The 16,834-nt window shown below is 39.6% G+C and overlaps 2 pseudogenes; one reads left to right on the forward strand and one right to left on the reverse strand.

Annotated features, from left to right (window-relative positions):
* Window positions 1–1,803: 1,803 nt before the first annotated feature.
* Window positions 1,804–2,158, forward strand: LOC101609668 (annotated as a pseudogene).
* Window positions 2,159–2,943: 785 nt separating this feature from the next.
* On the reverse strand, window positions 2,944–15,757 carry LOC123463955 (annotated as a pseudogene).
* Between the last annotated feature and the right edge of the window lie 1,077 nt (window positions 15,758–16,834).

Genomic DNA, 16,834 nt, shown 5'->3' on the forward strand with positions numbered 1-16,834 from the left:
GCTTACCCTAATCTAGAGTAATCAAGTTGACAATCAAAATAAACCATTACTCTTGGTATAAATCTTTTTAAAATTTATAATGAGATCTATTTTTGAAATCTTAGTAGCAGAAATAAATTATTTTTGAAGGTAGAAGAAGTATGCTTAGTAACAACAACAACAAAAAAGCTCAAAGAAGGAAGGGAAAAGGTGGCTGGGGCTGGAGAGATGGCTTATGGGTTAAGGCACTTGCTTGTGAAGCCTAAGGACCCAGCTTTAAATCTCCAGTACCCACATAAGCCAGATGCACAAGATGGTGCCTGTGTCTGTTTGGGGTGGCTGGAGTACCTGGAGCACTCTTTCTCTTTCTCTCACTCCCTCCCTCAAATAAACAAAGTACTAAAAATATTTTTTAAAAAGAGGGATGGAGGAAAGACTTGGATAAAATTCAGAAATCAGAATGGAACAGAAATGGAAGCTTCTTTCCTACTGTCTGGCTTTTGTAGTTCCAAAAGGTGTATGTAGTCTACCAATAGTTCTTCTTGATTTATGGATCCTGTGTAATATATACTACCAACATGCCAGGCAGTTGTGCCTGCTGGTGCAGAAGTTGCATGACTGTTATGGATGCAAGCAATTACTTTCTAGTTGGATTTAAAGGCCACTCCACAGGACAGAACCTACATCTGGTACTATAAGCCAGGGAAAAACCCTATGGCTGAGAATATCACAGACCCTAGTAAGAAAACTACTGATATTGTTTTGTAAATGAATGTAATGTGCCTGTCAGTTTGTCTTCTAGACATTTGTACCTATGTCCATAGATTGTTACTGCCTCATTGTAGCATGAAGGGAGACTCCTTTTTGTAATGAGAAGAGTACTGCAGAAACTAATAAGCAATCAAGCTGTTGAGAACAAGTGCTGTGGCACAGTGGCCTAATTCTCAGCCTTAATAAAGGAAAATAATCAGACATCTGTATCACCCCTGCAATAAAGCTTAGGGAACATATCTCAGAAGAGGGCCCAGAAAGACTATAAGAGACAGAAAAGAAGGGGTGGAGCATTATGTAATATTTCCCCTGAATTGAAACATTCCCTCCTAGAGGAAGGAGGCCTCATAAGACTAGAAAGTAAATGAAACATACAAGGCCCAGGAAGTAAAAACTTGGAAGGACCAGGAAGCTCCTGAAGAGATCAGAGAACGAAATGAATAAAACTATTGACTGAGTCAAAATTTATAGTCACTGTTTGGCTTTCCAGTAGTATTTTTATCTTTTATTTTTTTAAGTTAACACTAAATTTTTTTATGTGCAAAAGACTAACTTTTCTAAAGCAAGCAACAAATAACAATATGGTACCAATCCAATAATCAAATGCCTATAAAAATGGCATCAGTACAAAAAGAGCTAGGTACATCACAAAGACAACATGTGTGTGGTGGTATATACCTTTAACACCAGCACTTGAGAGGGCGAGGTAGGAGGATTGCTGTGAGTTTGAGGCCACCCTCAGACTACATAGTGAATTCTAGGTTAGCTTGGGCTAGAGCGAGACCCTACTTCCAAAAGCCAAAAAATAATAAAAGAAACATTGTCCATTTCCACTAGTTGCACTTGAATAACTACATTTGAGTCTCATTTTTTTTTTAAAAAAGGCTGTCCAACAAGCCAGTTGAAGACATACTCAAATTTACATCCTAGAATACAAGAGTAAACTGGAAGCATTATTCAAAGATGAAGGGCAGTTCCGGCGGCGGGCAGGCAGCGTAGCTTCGGGAAGGTTCCCCCGCGCCTCGGCCCGCAGCATCCCCACGCGCTGCCAAGATGCCCAAGAGGAAGGTGAGCTCGGCCTACCGCGGGGAAGGACGAGCCCAAGCGCAGGTCGGCCAGGCTGTCCGCAAAACCGGCTCCTGCGAAAGTGGAAGCAAAGCCAAAAAAAGCAGCGGGAATGGATAAACCTTCAGACAAAAAAGTGCAAGCAAAAGGGAAGAGGGTAGCAAAGGGCAAGCAGACTGAAGTGACTAAGCCAGAGACTAAAGGAGACCTACCCGTGGAGAAGGGAGAGGCGAAGAGCGAGGAGAGGCCAGCCTCTGAGGAAGAGGGAGAGGAAGCCGCCAAGGCTGAGTAGTCATCCACCGTGTCCATCAGCATCCCTGTCTCCTTCTTGTACAATCCAGAGGAATATGTTTTTTTTATCAACTATTTTGTAAATGCAAGTTTTTTTAGTAGCTCTAGAAACATTTTTTAAAAGGAGGGAATCCCACCTCATCCCATTTTTTAAGTGTAAATGATTTTTTTAAGAGGTGGAATCATTTGCTGGTTGTTATTTTTTCGTACAACCAGAAAATAGTGGGATATTGAATTATGAGAAGCTTTGACTGTCTTGGGTGTCAGCTCAACATTCCATAGGTGGGGGGTTAGTTTTATATCCTACAATACAAAGCATACTAAATGGCAAATTGGAGTCACCTTTGTGCATTTAATATGTCTTGAATATTTTCAATTACTCCTAGTCTGTGTTTTTAGTAGAGCCGTTTCCTAAGGGGAAAAAAAAGCAAAAAACAAAAAACCACTCCTTGGTCACTGCCCTGTTGTCAGCACTGTGTGCCTCTGTGACATCTCTAGTCGTGGTAGTCCAGTGTTCTTAATGATTTTTATAACGTACTGTGAAAGATGAAAAATTTGCATTTGCAGTGTATATGATACTAAATTGTGAACCAGTGGGAGTTGAGTAGAGATTGTGAGCATTTGAAGGTGTTTGTACATGAGAGCCTAATAAGGAAAAATGCCTCTAAGATTGAAGCTGGGTGTCACTGGATTAACTTCTAAAGAAACAATACATGGTCTTTAGATTTTTGGTACGTGTGTTAAAACTTGTGTACAATTGAAATGTTTGTGTACTGTTCCTCAGCACCAATGAAAGTATGAAAACAAAAAAAATTTTAAAAGATGAAGAAGAAAGTTCTATTCCTTTTCATAATCTGTATGATCGGTTTGAAAAGGACATGCTTTTCTCTTTGTTTTTCCTAAGCTGCTGCATCCTCCTTCAGGAATCTGGTTTTCTTTTCTTTCTTTCTTTTTTTTTTAATTTATTTATTTGAGAGCGACAGACACAGAGAGAAAGAAAGATAGAGGGAGAGAGAGAATGGGCGTGCCAGGGCTTCCAGCCTCTGCAAACGAACTCCAGACGTGTGCGCCCCCTTATGCATCTGGCTAACGTGGGACCTGGGGAACCGAGCCTCGAACCGGGGTCCTTAGGCTTCACAGGCAAGCGCTTAACCGCTAAGCCATCTCTCCAGCCCTCTTTTTTGAAATCTTTAGGGGACAGTTTGAAGAATTCTCCAATTCCCATTTGTCACTTAGGAGTTGGATATACAAAGACTGGATTACCTCCTGCATACTTATTTTCAGCTTTCCTGGACAAAACTGATGGAGAATTAGTGACAGAAGTGGAGGAACCTATGGCCTCCAAAAGTCACCATTTTTTGGTAGGTGCCTGGGACACAGCTTTAGTCCACACCGCATTCAAATGTGACAAGACAGCCAAATGCACTGGCTTCCTAGCAGAGGATGTGTCACTAGAGAAAGAGGGCCTTAAAAGTCCAGTAATTAAAAAAATATTTTACTTATTTATTTGAGAAAGAAAGGCAGATATAAAGAGAGAGAGGATGAATGCATTAGGGCCTCTAGCCACTGCAAATAAACTCCAGACACATGTACTACCATGTACATCTGGCCTCCGTGAGGCCTGGGGAGTTGGACCTGTGTCCTTAGGCTTCATAGGCAAACACCTTAAACACTAAGCCATTTCTCTAGCCTGTCAGTAGTTTGATACTTATATGACATATTTCATAGCGGCAATATTAAGCATGTCTCTCCTGACTTTAATACTTGTGCACATTTATTGTGAAAGATGTATTAATCCTAATACCTGAAGTTTCAGGTCTCTCCCTTTTCCTTTTACTGTTCATGTAGATTCTACATAAATGTGGGATTTACATAGTATTTTTGAAACTGTAGAGAACTGCCTAAGCAAAAACATAGAGTCATGAAAGTGTAAAATGGCAAGAGTTGGCAGATGACCATGACTAATATGAAGCACGTGGAGCTATCAGCTGAAATGGTTTTGGAGAATTGGCTTCAGTGCAGAGTGGAGGCCCTGGGTTAAGCCATTTGGGTTTTAGGTAACTGATTGTGCTTTTAACGTTTTAAAGAATTTTACAAAGTAAATTATTTGTGCTTAGGAAGGTTTTGATGACAGTGATAGAGCTAGATGAAGCAAGATAAATATGAGCATTTTCTTGCAAACCATTGTAAATTCTTCCAGTAAGTGATATGGGATGGTCAGAATATACTGTAAGCTGGTCAATGTTTGTCTTCTTTCACATGCAAAAGTATCTTTGGAGTTTATGCCTGGTTCAGTCCAACACAGTAGATTTTTAATGTTTTCTTAAAAGTGTCAGTCCTCAAAGAGGAAAGTATTTCAGTCTAAATGTTAAGCGTCATTTCAGCTCATGTTCTTTCTGACAATTCATTAAGTCATTGTTTTCTGAGTGTTATTTGACCACAAAATCAGAACATTTTGTACTTGCCTCCCTTTTAGCTAAAAGCTAGAAGGATTGTTGGACCCATTAGTCAAAACACATAGATCAGCATCTTTCAGCCAGAGCTTATCACCTGCCCCAGACAGGTTGCTAAAGAGGTAAGTCAGGCTAAGAAAATCTACCACCACATGTTCTCTGTCCTATGTAAGTCCTAGTTTCAAATGTTTAGATTTGTATGTAAGTTGGAATAAATGTCAGTACCAGAGACCAACAAGCTAGTAAGGAGCTATGACAAAGGGAAGAGAGGGAGGGCTTAAGGGGAGGACATAGTAGATATTTAAGTAGAGGCTAAAATACTTGGAAGGAAGATTGTGTAGGGAGAAGGTATGGAGGAGAGCGGGAGGTAGCAGGAGTGGTGCATGCCTTTAATCCCAGTATTTGGGAGTCAGAGGTAGGAGGATTGCCAAGAATTTGAGGCCAGTCTGAGACTACATAGTGGATTCCAGGTCAGCCTGGGATAGAGCAAGACCATATCTTGGGAAAAATAAATAAAATTTATACATAAGCCACATGGAAACCTATTTTTCACTAGCTAATAATGTACTTGTTAAAAAAGAGAGAGTCTGGGTGTGGTGGCACATGCCTTTAATCCCAGCACTTGGGAGGCAGAGGTAGGAGGGTCACCATGAGCTTGAGGCCATCCTGAGACTACATAGTGAATTTCAGGTCACCCTGGGCTAGAGTAAGACTCCACCTGGTAAAACCTAAAGAGAGAGAGAAAGGGGGCGGGGAGGGAAGGAGAGAGAGGGAGAGAGGGCATGAGTTTAGGCAAAAGAATAGTGGAGATGGATAATGCTATGCCCAGAATCCATAGATTGTTTATCGAAAAATTTTGGTGCCAGAGTGGGATACCTTTCAGTGAGTTATTGGCCAGGGAGGTCCCCAATGCTCCTAAATTATTATAGGCTATTTCCAAGGCTCTTAGTTGCCCACCAGAACTAAATGGTAAGACCCTATTGCTGACGACTTTTTATGCTTAGGCTGCAAGTCATGAGAAATCAAGCTGGAGCTGAGCTGGAAGCCTGTTCCTAGTTGATTAGCAGTCAGGATGCTAGAAAGATCTATGCAGCCAGCTGGGGGAGAAAAGTTACCAACAGTGTTAACCAACAGTGGACTTTGCAAGCTCTATGGATGGCCAACCAGGCCAAATGATGCAATAGTAGCATGTCTGTTGGGAGGAAACCAATTGCTCTCTGATTGGACTTGAGGCCCACTTGATGGGAGAGAGTTCCTGCCTGACTACAGAAAACATAGTCAAAAGCCTATGGCTAGGCAGGTCATAAACTGTAGGGGGAACTACTTTGGTGGGCTGGTGTGATTACAATGGATGTTTCCTTAATAGGATCTTCAGCCACATGGTTGCAGGAGTTGTCACTGTGAGTGGGTCCTGTGGTCCAGCCGTAAGGTATCACTGGGGGAAGATATCAATTCCAGCCTAAGGTATGCAGAGTGCTGAGTTTTACCTGTGTTCCCTACTGTGTTTGGATGCCAGTTTTGCTATTGCTTTGGGTGGTGGGCTTTTTCTTTTTTTGCCATTATGGACCTTCCCCTGGATCTGTAAACCTGAAATAAATTCTATTTTGCCTATAAACTGTATCTGTTTGGAGGTTCTTCCCAGCAAGCTGAGCTGACTACGATAGTGAATTGGTACCAGAGAGTGGGTTGTTGCTGTGTGATGAATCTGACCATGTGGATTTTGGTCTTTTGGAACTCTTGTTTTGGAGGAATGGGTATGGATTTGGTACTTGCAACTGAAGATGCCTTTCAGAGTGGTAAGCCAAGTTTTATGGACTATTTTAAGTAGGGTTTGAAACTACTGAGTGGAGATTGTGTTGTCTTTGGAACTTTCAAAAGGAAAGGAAAGACTTCAGAGAACTTTGTTGGAGCTGGGCTACTGGCATAAAGGCTCACTCTGTACTGCTGTCCATGTCCAGAGTTTGATCAAGGTTAAATTTGTAATGGACTGATGTGCTTGGCTAAAAATATGGAACTGAGAGATATAAGGTTTAAATTTGGAGAAATCCAAAGAAAGTTAAAATTTACAGGCACAGAGACTGGTTTTAGGTTACTAAAGCTACTATTGTCAAATTCATTAGCAATCATAAGGAAGATGGCTCAACTACTTTACACTGAAACAATGGTTCCTATAGTGGAAACCTGTGAAGATCAAGCTAATTGAAAAAAGGCTAATCTTTGCACAGTCTAAGCCTGGGAACATGGAAATCTATGCACCTTGGGAGGAAAGACTCAGTGGTTGAAATTCAAACCTTTTTTAAAGGCAGGAAGGAGCCTAATCTTTAAGGACACAGTTTATTTAGTCCCTGAATTAAGAATATCTCTGTGTCTTGCTCACCTGGTGTTGTTTTGGAAGAATGAAAAATGTGTGGAGAGGGTCATGAAGTACACATGGTCCCAGGAGCTGCTACTGAGATGTGGCATGAAGCAGGGTATGATGATCCTCATAACAAAAAAAAAAAAGGCCATTAAAGTCATTGGAAGATGGACTGCGGTTTGCATTGAGACCTGAAGATGTTTTGGATATACCATATCTGTAAAAAGGCTACCATAGAATTTTGTTGGCTTGAGATGGTTTTCCCTGGCTCCTCAGCCCACTTGGAGGAGTGGAATTGGAAAATTCAGAGACTAATCACTGGTTATGGATATCAGATTTGGACTACAGATTTTTTTTTTAAATTTTTATTAACATTTTCCATGATTACACAAAATATCCCATGGTAATTCCCTCCCTCCTCACCCCCACACTTTCCCCTTTGAAATTCCATTCTCCATCATATTACCTCACCATTACAATCACTGTACTTACATATATACAAAATCAACCTATTAAGTACCCTCCTCCCTTCCTTTCTCTTCCCTTTATGTCTCCTTTTTAACTTACTGGCCTCTGCTATCAAGTATTTTCCTTCTCACGCAGAAGCCCAATCATCTGTAGCTAGGATCCACATATGAGAGCGCTTGGCTTTCTGGGCCTGGGTTACCTCACTTGGTATAATCCTTTCCAGGTCCATCCATTTTTCTGCAAATTTCATAACTTCATTTTTCTTTACCGCTGAGTAGAACTCCATTGTATAAATGTGCCACATCTTCGTTATCCACTCATCAGTTGAGGGACATCTAGGCTGGTTCCATTTCCCAGCTATTATAAATTGAGCAGCAATAAACATGGTAGATCATGTACTTCTAAGGAAATGAGATGAGTCCTTAGGATATATGCCTAGGAGTGCTATAGCTGGGTCATATGGTAGATCAATCTTTAGCTGTTTTAGGAACTTCCACACTGTTTTCCACAATGACTGGACCAGATTGCATTCCCACCAGCAGTGTAGAAGGGTTCCTTCTTCCACATCCCCACCAACATTTATGATCATTTGTTTTCATGATGGTGGCCAATCTGACAGGAGTGAGATAGAATCTCAATGTAGTTTTAATCTGCATTTCCCTGATGACTAGTGACATAGAACATTTTTTTAGATGCTTATATGCCATTGTATTTCTTCCTTTGAGAATGCTCTATTTAGCTCTATAGCCCATTTTTGATTGGCTTGTTTGATTCCTTATTATTTAACTTTTTGAGTTCTTTGTAAATCCTAGATATTAATCCTCTATCAGATATATAGCTGGCGAAGATTTTTTCCCATTCTGTAGGTTGCCTCTTTGCTTTTTTCACTGTGTCCTTTGTAGTGCAAAATCTTTGTAATTTCATGAGGTCCCAGTGATTAATCTGTGGTTTTATTGCCTGAGCAATTGGGGCTGTATTCAGAAAGTCTTTGCCAAGACCAATATGTTGAAGGGTTTCCCCTACTTTTTCCTCTAGCAGTTTCAGAGTTTCAGGTCTGATGTTAAGGTCTTTAATCCATTTGGACTTAATTCTTGTGCATGGCGAGAGAGAAGAATCTATTTTCATCCTTCTGCAGATATATATCCAGTTTTCAAAACACCATTTGCTGAAGAGGCTGTCTCTTCTCCAATGAGTATTTTGGGCATTTTTATCGAATATCAGGTGGCTATAGCTACTTGGGCTTACATCTAGGTCCTCTATTCTGTTCCACTGATCTACATGTCTGTTTTTGTGCCAGTACCATGCTGTTTTTGTTACTATCGCTCTGTAGTATAGGTTAAAATCAGTATGGTGATACCACCAGCCTTATTTTTGTTGCCCAGTATTATTTGAGATATTCGAGGTTTTTTGTGATTCCAAATGAATTTTTGGATTGTTTTTTCTATTTCCATGAAGAAAGCCTTTGGAATTTTGATAGGGATTGCACTAAATGTGTAGATTGCTTTAGGTAAGATTGCCATTTTCACAATATTGATTCTTCCAATCCAGGAACAAGGGATATTTCTCCACTTTCTAGTGTCTTCTGCAATTTCTCGCTTGAGTGTTTTAAAGTTCTCATTGTAGAGATTCTTTACTTTCTTCGTTAGGTTTATTCCAAGGTACTTTATTTTTTTTGATGCAATTGTAAATGGGAGTGATTCTCTGATTTCATCCTCTGTGTGTTTGTTGTTAGCATATATGAAGGCTACTGATTTTTGTGTGTTTATTTTGTAACCTGCTACATTGCTGTAGGTTTTGATCAGCTCTAACAGTTTGCTAGTAGAGTCTTTAGGGTCCTTTATGTCATCTGCAAATAATGATAACTTGATCTCTTCCTTTCCAATTTGCATCCCTTTCATGTGTGTCTCTTGCCTTATTGCTATGGCTAAGACTTCCAAAACTATATTAAATAAAAGTGGGGACAGTGGACACCCTTGTCTTGTTCCTGATTTTAGTGGAAAAGCTTCCAGTTTTTCCCCATTTAGTAATATGTTGGCTGTAGGCTTGTCATACATAGCCTTTATTATATTGAGATATGTTCCTTCTATTCCCAGTCTCTGTAGGACTTTTATCATGAAGGGATGTTGGATTTTTGTCAAATGCTTTCTCTGCGTCTAATGATATGATCATGTGATTTTTGTCCTTCAACCCATTTATGTAATGTAGTACATTTATAGATTTGCGTATGTTGAACCATCCCTGCATCTCTGGGATAAAGCCTACTTGGTCAGGGTGAATGATCTTTTTGATATACTCTTGTATTCTGTTTGCCAAATTTTGTTGAGAATTTTTGCATCTATGTTCATGAGGGAGATTGGTCTGTAATTTTCTGTTTTTGTTCTATCTTTGCCTGGTTTTGGTATCAGGGTGATGCTGGCCTCATAGAAGGAGTTTGGTAGAATTTCTTCTTTTTCTATTTCCTGGAAAAGCTTAAGAAACAATGGTGTTAGCTCTTTCTTAAAGGTCTGGTAAAATTCAGCAGTGAATCCATCCGGGCCTGGGCTTTTTTTAGTTGGGAGATTATTGATAACTGTTTGGATCTCCATGTTTGTTATAGGTCTATTTAAGTGATTAATATCATTTTGATTTAATTTAGGTAGGTCATATAAATCAAGGAAATCATCCATTTCTTTCAGATTTTCATACTTTGTGGAGTATATGCTTTTATTGTATGTCCCTATGATTTTTTGAATTTCTCTGGAATCTGTTGTGATGTTACCTTGTTCATCTCTGATTTTATTAATTTGTGTCTCTTCTCTCTTTCTTTTGGTCAGATTTGCTAAGGGTTTATCAATCTTGTTTATCCTTTCAAAGAACCAACTCTTTGTTTCATTAATTCTTTGGATTGTTTTTTTTGTTTCTATTTCATTAATTTCTGCCCTAATCTTTATTATTTCTTCCTGTCTACTGATTTTTGGTTTGCTTTGTTCTTCTTTTTCTAAGGCTTTAAGGTGGACTACGGATGTTTGAGGTTTGCTTGATGGTTATTGCATTTGCATTGGTCTGGTCTCTCATTATTTTGCCTTATAACAGTTGGAAATATATTCTTTGTACCGTTATGTACTGAAAGTATATAACGTGTTTTATTTTTCAGGACTCACAACTAAGAGACAATCTTAAATCTCAGATGAGACCTTGGACATTTGAAATATCTTAATTTGGTAAAATCTATGGGGACTTTTGAAGTTGGACTGAACACAACTTACAATATGAATCTATTGGGAACCAGGAGCAGAATGAGGTAGTTAGAATGGATGTTCCCCAGTAGGATCTCCAGCCACATGGGTGGAGGAGGTATCACTGTGGGTGGAAAATGAAGACATCAAAATAGAAGAAAGACTAGTACACCTGTCTGGAGCACTTTAAACTAGGATACCTAGGACCTAAGTAAGCCCTTTCTCTGTACTTAACCAGTCTCATACCTTCCTGTACCCAGGACCACATGCCCATTCCAGGCCTGAGGACAACTGACTAGTCCTCAGGTACTTGGTGAGCAGCATGCATAGGCTCAACCACAAGCCCTGTTCAGACCTGCTGGAACCCCACTGGTCTGTGCCCTCCTGCTGCAAGGCAGATCAGGCCAAACTGGAGCTGCAGCAGCAGCATTCTTGGTAAAACAAAAGGTTTATCTCCAGATGGGCAAACCCCACACAAAACAACATAAGAAACCAAGGCAAGATTTCCTCACCAACAATGCCCACTCCCATAGTGGAAGCCTGTGAAGATCAAGCTAATTGACAAAAGGCTAATCTTTGCACAGTCTAAGCCTGGGAACATGGAAATCTATGCATCTTGGGAGGAGCTTCTTACAAATAGGAAACCCATAGCTTCTCCAAAATCATGGTCTGTCTTATGCTCTGACTCCCCATAGCTTTGACTACCTGAATCTAAATATAAGCTGTGAGTACAGTTAGTAGGGGAAGCACTCAAACATATCTCCCTGAAACCTCATTAAATCATTTCATGTTTATCCTAACACCACTGGATGGAGTACAAAAATGGCATCCAGGACAGGGACATTATAACTGCAGGAGGTGTGAAAAGCTGGGAAAACTTGAGGAAATGAGAGCTCCACAGTGGTACCATAGGAAACCAGAATTCTGCCCATTCTTGGGAGTGATGTGGTCAGGGGAATACAGAAGAATAATTTTCCAAAGAACAGAAAGAATATATTTAAGGTTTTTTTTTTTTTAAGAAAAAGAAATTATTTATTTATTAGAGTCAGAAAGAGAGAGGAGGGAGAGGCAGAGAGAATGAGAATGGGCACACCAGGGATTTTAGTCACTGAAAACGAACTACAGACACATGCACCACCATGTGCATCTGGCTTACGTGGCCCTGAAGAATTAAACCCGGGTCCTTAGGCTTCACAGGCAACCATCTTAACTGCTAAGCCATCTCTCTAGCCTAAGGATTTTTGACATTAAAAAAAAAAAATCCTCAGGCACTCAAGTGTCAGAAGAACAACTCTTTTTAAAATTTTTTTTCTTATTTTATTATTTTTTTCTTATTTTATTATTAAGAACATATGTTGGGGCTGGAGGGTTGGCTTAGTGGTTAAGGTGTTTGCCTGCAGAGCCAAAGGACCCAGGTTCAATTTCCCAGAACCCATGTTAGTCAGATGCACAAGGGGGCACAAGCATCTGGAGTTCATTGCAGTGGTTGGAGGTCCTGACATGCCCATTCTCTCTCTCTCTCCCCTCTCTTTCTTTCGCTCCCTCTTTCTATGCCAACTATATAAAAAAAATAAAAATTTAAATTTTATTTAAAAAATAACATACTTTATATAGATACATCATGTGTTGATACCATGTTTTCTCTCCTCCCTGCCCCCATTCCACTGGGAGCCCTCCTCAGCGGGGTTGTTGGTATTTCCACATGGGATTGTGGGTTATATGTTGCGGGAGCAGTAGTCAGTCATTGGGAAGAAGCAGTACCTCAGAGGAAAAAGCCAAAAGTTGATAGTAATTTTTGGTTTCCTGAGAATGGCACATTGTGGGCTGAGGTACAGAGAGAGCATGAGATGGGCTCATGAAAAGGGAAACCTCCAATATCCTTCCTCTGTCCGTTCTTTTCTCAGACCCAGGTTCTTTCTCCTCCAGGGGAACAACTTTCTTTTCTTCCCATTAAACAGTTACTATTATCCACGACCACCCATTTGCCTGGGCCCAAGGAGGTGATCAAGCCCTCTTTCACTGTGTCATAGAAAATAGTATCTCTCTCTTTGTCTTTCAAACATGAAATGAATAATTTTGTTTGCCTCTTTCTATAGCACATAGCTTTTCTGGTGGGATCTCATATACAGGCTGATCCCCAAGATATTCTAACCACTCACCTATCCTCAAGAGAGCAACGGGAAACATTGTGGGAGAGCTACTCTTAAAGCAGAACATTTTGATTTCAAAATATTTTAGAAATTGGCTTTCTTCTAAATTTCTCTGCTTTTTATGAGTCTGATAAGTCTTTAAATCTGGATTTTCACTAGGTACTTGAAAGAGTTTCCCTAGCTTTCAAGAGCAGAGTATACAGACTAAATAAATGAATATAAAGTTTTGACCTGAAATATTTAAAAAGATATTTCCATCTGTAAGGACTTCTCCATCTCTGCTGTTTTCTCTCAAAGAACTAATGGATCTGTTGTAGATCTCTATAAATAACTTCGCTGGTGATCTTTTATGTTATTCAGTCTTACATCTCAAAAAATAGAATGTTACAACTTTTTTTTTTTTTTTTTTCCAAGGTAGGGTCTTACTCTGGTTCAGGCTGACCTGGAATTAACTATGTAGTCTCAGGGTAGTCTTGAACTCTCGGTGATCCTCCTACCTCTGCCTCCCAAGTGCTGGGATTAAAGGTGTGTGCCACCACGCCTGGCTTACAACTTAACTTTCAAAAAATACTTTATTTATTTGAGAGAGAGAAAGAAAAAGAGAGAGAGTGTGAATGGGCATGCCAGGGCCTCCAGCCACTGCAAATAACTCCAGATACGTGTGTCACCTTGTTCTTCTGGCTTGTGTGGGTACTAGGGAATTGAACCTGGATCCTTAGGCTTTGAAGGCAAGTGCCTTAATGGGTAAGCCATGTCTCCAGCCCACAACTTAATTTTCTTTCTTTCTTTCTGTTTTTTTTTTTGGGGGGGGTGCAGGGGGTTATGGTCTTACTCTAGTCCAGGCTGAACTGGAATTCACTATGTAGTAGCCTCGAACTCACAATGATCCTCCTACCTCTACCACCCACCCTGTGCTGGAATTAAAGGCATGCACCACCATGCTTGGTCACAACAATTTTCTTAAGGTGTTCCTAGGATTTATGTATTTATGTCATGTGTATTCATGATATTTTCATGTTTGTGTTTGCATGTCTTATGAGAAAAAAAAGAATAATAGAGTATAACAACATAAAATTCAAAATGAAAGGCTGGAGAGATGGCTTAGTGGTTAAGGCATTTGCCTGTGAAGCCAAAGGATCCAGGTTTGATTCCCCAGTACCCATATAAGCCAGATGCACAAGATGGTGAATGCGTCTGGAGTTTGTTTACAGTGGCTGAAGACCCAGTGTACTCATTTTTTTCTCTCGTTTTCTGTGCCTCAAATAAGTAAAATAAAAATAAAATATCTTTTTAAAAATTCAAAATATATGAAACTTGTGGCCACTTCAATTTTCATTATATTTTAAAAACATTATTTCTTTATTTGCAAGCAGAGACACAGAGAAGACAGTCAGACACACAGAGAGAATGGGCACATCAGGGCTTCTAGCTGCCACAAGTGAACTCCAAATGCGTGTGCCACTTTGTACATCAGGCTTTACTTGGGTACTGGGGAATCAAATTTGGGTCATTAGGCTTTGCAAGGCAAGTGCCTTAACCACTGAGCAGTCTCTCCAGCCCCAAGTTTTCATTCTTAATTTTGCTTTTAATATACTTTTGGTATACCAACTTAAAGTGTGGATGTGTGTGAATATGAATGCTTTGGTAATATATTAAAAGAAATTATATATTCATAACCTTAAGTAATATTTTTTAAAATTTTTTGTTTTACTTTTATTTATTTGTTTAAGAGGACAGAGAGAGAGAGAGAGAGAGAGGGAGAGGGAGAGGGAGAGGGAGAGAGGGGGAGAGAATGGGCACGCCAGGGCCTCCAGCCACCACAAACAAACTCCAGATGTGTGCGCCCCCTTGTGCATCTGGCTAACATGGGTCTTGGGGAATTAAGCCTTGAACTGGGGTCCTTAGGCTTCACAGGCAAGTGTTTAACCACTAAGCCATCTCTCCAACCTAAACTTAAGTAATATCAACTTCTCAAAACATAAAAATGTTACTTTTAGATTTGCTAAATGTTTCATAAGATCTTTAATGCTTCTTGTTTGGGTGATATAATAGTCAGTGGAAACACAAGACAAAAATTTCATTAGACTATAGTGGTTAACATTAGATATATAAATCTTGATAATGATTTATTTCCAAAACATGTTTTATAACAATTCTATTCCACTTTTTTTTGATCCATGTATTAGTTGGAGTTTTATTAAATTTACAAATAAATGTTATAGACAATAGACAAATTTAAATACAATTAAAATATAATTAAGATAACTAAAATATCCCACACACTAAACAAAAACCATCCCATAAAACATGAAATGCACTGTGTAATTTTGTAGGAGACTTGCATACCAGTCTGGGTTATGGAGTGGGTTATCTACTCAAAAGACCCCTCCCAGCTGGAGAGCGCTCTGCTTAAGCTTCATTTCTAAAAAAAAAAATCTTATTTAACCTGAACTTCTGCCACATCTGCACTTGTCAGTCCTTTTCAAGTTTTAAGACAATACGATCAAGAGCCTTTGGCTTGGGAATTTCTAGTGATCATTGTCCAGCACTCTAACCCCCAAGCTAAGCCTAACTTGAGCTGAGAAAGACTGATGTCTTCAAAACCTGCAAATAATCAGGATTTTGTTGTTGTTGTTTTTCTGTGGTTCTGTGTTGCTTAGCTTTCACCTTGAGCTGTTTATTTTCTTCATTCTGGGCCAAGTTCAGAAATGTTCTCCACCAGGGGAGCAGCTCAAAAGAATCCTTTCCTTCCCCTGAGGGAATTTACTTAGAAATGCGCTGCTTTTCCCAACAGTGTCTCAGAAATCTCATTGTGCATGTAAAAAAAATGTAGCTGTCACCAAGCCTCAGCTTCTGTACCATGGCCTCTGGAATTTCTGATACAGACATATCATTGTACAAGAACCATGGTTGCTTTTAGAAGTTGTACAAGTCACTGACGTAATGGCCCTCACTGGAGTCCCCAATATGGCTGATGTCACTGATGAGCCTGGAGGTGCGAAACTCCATGGGCTTCTCCTCAGACTTTGTCTCACTGCCCTCAGCCACAGTGTTGTCCCTGCCAGGACTGTGGTCAGAGCCCCCTGCCACCACTTTTTTTTTAAAAAAAATTTTTTGGTTCATTATTTATTTATTTATTTGAGAGCAACAGACACAGAGAGAAAGACAGATAGAGGGAGAGAGAAGGGGCGCGCCAGGGCCTCCAGCCTCTGCAAACGAACTCCAGACGCGTGCGCCCCCTTGTGCATCTGGCTAACTTGGGACCTGGGGAACCGGGCCTGGAACTGGGGTCCTTAGGCTTCTCAGGCAAGCGCTTAACCGCTAAGCCATCTCTCCAGCCCTATTCCACTTTTCTATGAACATAGGTAACAAAAATAAAATATAGAAATACCTCTAAATATATATTAAATGTTCTTTAATAACTAGATTGATCACAATAGATTTATTTTTCAGGATATTACACAAAAGTACCAAATATAAAATTTTATTTTATGTGCTTGTTAGGGATTTTTATGTTAAATTTCCTTCCCAGGTTTGAGATTACAAAAGATGCCATTCCATGAAACAATGACATTCAAGAATCTGGTTAAAGCTATTGATATGTAAAAGAGATGGCTTTGTTTTTAAATCTTAAACTGATGTCTTTTTTCTGAGATCACCTTTAAGGGCTGGAGAGATGGCTTAGCAGTTAAGGTGCTTGCCTGTGAAGCCTAAGGACCCATGTTTGACTTTCCAGATCCCTCACAAGCCAAACATACAAAGATGAGGCAAATGCAGGGTCACACATGCACAAGCACCTAGAGTTCAATTTCACTGGCTGAGGTCCTGGTTCACCAGCTCTTTCTCTCTCTCTCTAAAAGTAAAATGAAATAAAATAAAAAGTATATATTTTTAAAAGATCAACTTTAACTTATAGTATAGCATTAATATATAAAAATTATTGCTTGTTTATCTGTGCTCTCCTCCCAAATACTTTTGGTTAAGGTCTAAATTTTCTTTTTTTGTTTCCATAAAGTCATATTTTTTAAGGTATAGATTTAAAAATAAAAATTAAAAAAATATCCAGGCTTACAGGGTCTGATGGTT

The sequence above is a fragment of the Jaculus jaculus genome, chromosome 10, assembly GCF_020740685.1.
Source record: "Jaculus jaculus isolate mJacJac1 chromosome 10, mJacJac1.mat.Y.cur, whole genome shotgun sequence".
Classification (NCBI taxonomy): Eukaryota; Metazoa; Chordata; class Mammalia; order Rodentia; family Dipodidae; genus Jaculus; species Jaculus jaculus.